Genomic DNA, 6,152 nt, shown 5'->3' on the forward strand with positions numbered 1-6,152 from the left:
AATTTCTTTTTCTTTAAAAAGGCTTAAAAGGATAAAAGCAAAATTATAAAACACTAGAAGAAAACACGGGCAAGTAATTGTAGAGACTTGGGAAAAGGCTTTGTAACTACGACACAAAGTCTAGCAATCTTAAAAGATTGATGCACTTAAAACCATAAAACTATTACTTTATTGTAAACACCATCATAAGCAAAATCAAAACTATTTAGAGCTTAGATCATGAACAAAAGTTGTGTTTCCCTAATACATTAAGAGATCCTGCAAACAGATTAAGCAAAGTATGGTGAAGATGGCATTTGTACTCCAAAGAATACACAGGTTGGAGCACATCTGTTTGAGATCCATTCACACAGAAATTTTCATGGAAAAAAACAACTAATTTGAAGTGCTGCGTCTTGCAACACAGTCTAAAACCTGGTCACTAGAGTTTTGTATTGTCAGTAATGGGCAAAGATGAGCAGCATCTGAAGAATGCTCTGTTCTTGCTATTTTGCAAAACTCTGAAAGCAGCTGATACAGCTCTCAACAGAAAGGCTGCTATAATCATGGTCAGTGATCCCCTACCTACCATTTTCTCCCAATTAAATGTGACCCTGGGGATCAGCCAAAGGAACAACCGCTCTTACACAGTCTTTATCCACTCGGTACTTAGGAACAGCTAATGAACAGGAAGATACAGCTGGTAAACAGGAAGACCAAGCTCCTGATAGAGAAAATCAGGTTTTAGAAAAGTTCGCATTTGACTGCTGGGATTAAAAAGACCTACCTACTTGGGCTTCTGCACAGCAATTAATTCTTCCCCAGGAAAAATTAGTAGTAAATTTTTTAAATGCTAAAAAGTAGTAACACCCTTTCTGCGTGATGGCTCTTGGGCTGCTAAACCATTTCAATCTGTTCTTTCAGATTCTGTCTTTGTTAAGACATTCAAGGGTGGCAGCTTCCTTTCTCTGTCTTGGTTTACTTACTTTGGGGGGTGGTGCTAGATGCCTGTTTTGAGGACACTCAGGCAGTCCTATGGTCCCCAAATGAGGCATTGAGGCTTCTGGTCAACAGTCATGAAGACAGTGAATTGCTTGTGTCTCATCACAATTCAGATGTTGAAATCACATTGAAATCTACACACCCCCTCAGAAGGTGATAGTATTAGGTGGGGTCTTTGGGAGGGGCTATACCCTCAAGAATGGAATTAACATTCTTATTAAAAGATACCCACAGAGCTCTCCCACTCATTCCCCTTGTGCCATATGAGGGTATGGTGAGAAGTCTGCACCCCAGAAGAAACCTGAGCAGCCTGGCACCCGGATCTCAGGCTTCCAGCCTCCAGAACTGTGAGAAATAAATTGTTGTTGTTGGTAAGCCACACAGTCTGCTGTATTTTGTTAGAGCAGCCTGAAGAGACTAAGACAGTGGGGTACTGGGGATACCTTTGAGACATGCTGAGGTTTCAGAAAAGCCAGTGCCAAGTGTATAGCAAGACAGAGTGTCAATTAACTTTTGCTGGGTCACCAACCACCTTAAAATTTAGTGATTTAAAATAATAGCCATTTACTTAGTGCGTGCTTCTGTGTGTCAGAACTTTTGCTGGGCTCAGCTATACAGTTTTGAGCCCGGTGAGGCTTCCTCATACATTTGCTGCCAGCAATGGCTCTGCTGATCTTGGCTGGCTTTCTCTCGTGTCTGGGGTTCGGCTGGGACATCAGGGCTGACTTGAATCCTGTTACGTGGTCTCCATGCTCCAGCAGACTAGGTCTTCCTTGTTCTCATGGTGGTGGGATGGGTTCTGAGAGACAACAGGCCACGATGAGAACTCCACTCAGCCCTGGAACCCCATCACTTCTGCTGAAATCTCTTGACCAAAGCAAGTCATAAGACCAGCCCAGACAGAAGGGATGGAGAAACAGACTCCCCCTCTTGGTGAAAGTAGATAGAAAATCCCAAAAATTATTTGGCATAAATGCTGACAAGGAGCAAAGATGTTTTTTGTCTGGGAGTTCTTAAAATGCTTCACCGTTATCAAATGCATTTTTCAGATTCTCTCTTTGAGAAAAATGGGACAGGGATTAGAAAATTGTGGCCCTTCTTATGAACAGCACATACAGTCAGGTAGGTAGCAAGATATTTGAAAAAAGCTTCATGTCACCTGGATTTAAGACTAGCAAAATTTGTGGGCACCTGGGTGGCTCAGCCGTTAAGTGGCTGCCTTCTGCTCAGGTCATGATCCCAGAGTCCTGGGATCGAGGCCCACAACGGGGTCCCTGCTTGATGAGAAGCCTGCTCCTTCCTCTCCCGCTTCCTGTTCTTGTGTTCCATCTCTCTCTGTCAAATAAATAAATGAAATCTTTTTAAAAAAAAAACTAACAAAATTTGTTCCTGGAACAGTTGACAAATACGTTCATTCTGAGGTTGGTGGATAACAATGCCATTGGGTGGGATTTGATAAACGTCTCTTTGCCTTTAAACGAGAATGTTACCTTCCCGGCTCTGTTTGCATGAGGAAAATGCCCTGCAATCAAATTCTGTTAAAAAGAATGTGAACACCAGGAGCGCCTGGGCAGCTTAGTCATTAAGCATCTGCCTTTGGCTCAGGTCATGATCCCAGGTTCTTGGGATGGAGCCCCACATCGGGCTCCTTGCTCAGCTGGGAACCTGCTTCTACCTCTCCTACTCCCCCAGCTTGTGTTCCTTCTCTCACTGTGTTTCTCTCTATCAAATAAATAAATAAAATCCTATAAAAAAAAAGACTGTGAAATGATATAGACCACATGACCATAAATATGGGCTAGGTGCTCTTTTGAATAGAACATATGAGTTACACTCTGTAGCTATATTGTCTGGATTCGAATTCTAGCTCTGCCAACTATGAGTGTGTGATCTAGGACATTACCTTAGTTTCCCCATCTGCAAAATAGTGTATCTCCCTCATGGAGTTGTGAGGATTAAATAAGTTAATACATTATCGAGCTTTAAACTCAGCCTGGTTCATGTTTAAGTGTTTGTTGTTATGTGTAACCTCTGACCGATCTCACCAACAAGAATGAGTTGACTACTAGTCTTGGATAAGCAGGCAACTCAAGGACAGACAACTCATTTGCCAGTGCCCTTGCTATCATCATCCATGGTGTTTTTGACCATGTCATAAAATCCAACAAAGAATGAAATATTACTTGACCATATACAAATGTGGACAGTCCCCAGCATATAGTCATTTTACAATACCCTGAATCTACTTGGGAATTTCTTAGATATTATACTCAGCAAAGACTGAGACAAGTTTGACCCTGGAGAACCGTAGACCAGACAATCCAAATACGCTTCCAAGTGCCCTTTGTCTTGAGGAAAATAGAACAGGTTAATTTTTTTCTCACAGGCACGTTTAATATAAAATTATGCTTCTCCAAAAAATGCAATGATCTTTCTTATTTTTTCCCTCGATCTATGTATGTAAATTTTTTTAATCTACAGAAAAGCTAAAAAATAAGAAAAAAAGGAACAGTCAGCTATATGTTCTTTAGTCACATATTCTATTTCACTATTGTTAATTTCTCTACTACTCTTCATTTGCCTACTTATTTGTTTAACCATGTGATTAAGTTGCAGCTTTCATGATAACTCATGCCTAAATTCTTCACAGTGTATTTTTTTTAAAGATTGTATTTATTTATTTGAGAGAGAAAGAGAGCAAGTGCCCAGAGAGGGGAAAATAAGCTGACTCCCAACTGAGCATGGAGACCAACGCAGGGCTCTATGCAGGGCTCCATGCAGAGCTCCATGCAGGGCTCGATCCGTCGACCCTGAGATCATGACCTGAGCCAAAATCAAGAATCAGATGCTTAATCGACTGAACCCCCCAGGCACCCTATTCACAATGTATTCTAAGAGGACGGAAACAATCCATCGTGATTCTAATGTCATTATTATATCAAGAAATTTAATAATTCAGTTAAAGAAATTAAAAAATATTATCTAATGGTTTCTTCATTTCCAGACCTGTCCTTTTGTCCCTAAATTGTTTATTACAGCTTTTTTCAAATCCAGAATTCAACCAAGGGTCACAGTTGCATTTCTTTTTCAGTCTCTTTTGTCTCTTTAGACCAGTTTCCCTGCTCCCCATCTGCTTTTTTAATAGGTTTATTTTTTTAGAGTTTCTCTGCAGAAAAATTGAGGAGAGTACAGAGAGTTCCCATATAATCTATACCTAATTTCCCTTCACCTAAGTTTAGGCTTGGCCATTTCAAAACTCTCAGAAGAGTCTTTGCATTCTCTTTGTTGGGGTGACGTATTTGGTTTCCTTTAACATTCAAACCTGAAGGAGAGAATTTTATATCACTGGACATCTGGGTTTTGGGTGGGGTGTTGACTGAATGGGATTTGGGGTTGTATCCTTTACAACAAAGAGTCACTGTGTTCTGGGCCGGGGGGTGGGGTAGGGTGGGCAAAGGCATGCCCAGACATTTGGGGGCCAGAAAGGTGGATGGGCTGTAGCAGAGTGGTCATTTTTGCCAAATCAGATTTATTTTGTTGAGCACATATATAAGGTCCAGCTCCCAGTCTCCCTTGCAACACTAGAGAGGGCCATGTCATTACGGAGCTCCTAGGCACTGGAACATGGGTAGGAGTGCCGTTTGCCTCTTCCAGGCGCTCCCATTTCTTTTCTCTCTTGCAATTGTCCATGCCCTTTCTTCCTTAATCATTGAGTCAGATGCAAAGTATCCAGGGGGACTGGGAGGCCGAGGGGCCGGTGGAGCCATGATTGGGCCCCAGAAGTGGATCCCCGTCGTGTCCATGGCACAGAGCTCCTGGCCTGCCCACAGTCCTGCTGTCCTGCAAAGCAGAACTGAATGCTTGTTTTACAAAGCCCCTGCACTTTGGGGATGTTTGCCACAGCAGTTAACAGACCTGCACCCTTGCAGGCCTGGCTCCGTGCCTTAGTTTCCTAGTATGCTGTAACAACTTACTCGGGGGATCAGCACCACAAAAGTGTATTATCTCACGGTTCTGGTGGTCACAAGTCTGAAATCAGCTTCACTGAACTCAAGTCGAGGTTCAACAGGCTCCAATGCTTTTAGAGTTGCTAGGGGGAAAACCTGTTTCCTGGCCTTCCCTGGGTTTCTGGAGGCTGCGTGTATCTCTTGGTACCTACATCGCTCCGACCTCTGCTCCCGCCGGCCGGTCTGCTCCTCAGTCAGACACTCCTGCCCCCTCTTTCGTTTATAAGGACATAGTGATGACATTGCGCCCACCTGGCTAATCCAGGCCAACCTTCCCATCTCCAGATGCTCAAATTAATAACACCTGCAAAATCTCTTTTGCCATGTAGGGTAGAATCTCCACAGGTCCTGGGGTCTTAGGACATAGACACGTTTGGGAGCCGTTGCTCTGCCTACCACCCTTCACTTCCTTCACCTCTGCTCGGTGTCCTTCTCAGTGAGGGCTTCGCTGGCCAGTCTTTGTAAGTTTCCATCATATCCTTGCCTTTCAGAATCCTCCTTCCCTGATTTTTTTTGTCCCTTAGTCCTTGCCACTGTCTCAGGTATGCTACATTTTTCTTATTTGTCTTTTCTCTCTGACTAGAATGTAAGTTCCTGGAGGAAAGAGATTTTTGTCCGCTTTTTCAGTGTGATATTCCTAGCACCTAGAACAGTGTCTGACATTTGAATGGGTGTCTGAGTGATATGGAACACAAAGGCAAAAAAAAAAAAATTAAATTTCCTTACTATCTACAGCTCATTGACAAATCCTTCAACCAGGCAGAGTGACATTCCTTATGACACAGCTGCCTCGATGCTAATACTTTGCTAAGGGCAAAAGACAATCTTACCCCTATCCCCAGGATCCTGTAAGTCTACTTTAACATATAAAAATTCCTTTGGAAACGTCCTTTATCTCTGCCTTCCAAGATACATGTTGACAATCACTCCCCCAAGCATATAACCCACTGATATACATCTGAACTGTCTCATGACTTGGGTTTTATTAGACAGTAATAAATGAGCTTTTCCTAACAACAGCTAGCCTCCTCAAGGTCCTGGAAACCTTGTTTACAAAATGCCTGGAGGCTTACGGTATCCCCAACCCCCTCCCAACTTGAAAGAATATAATGGGTCACTCCTCACGACCCCAGTGCAGCTCTTTCTGCCCACGGTCCAGTCCCC

Source organism: Neovison vison, chromosome 6 (genome assembly GCF_020171115.1).
Source record: "Neovison vison isolate M4711 chromosome 6, ASM_NN_V1, whole genome shotgun sequence".
Lineage (NCBI taxonomy): Eukaryota > Metazoa > Chordata > Mammalia > Carnivora > Mustelidae > Neogale > Neogale vison.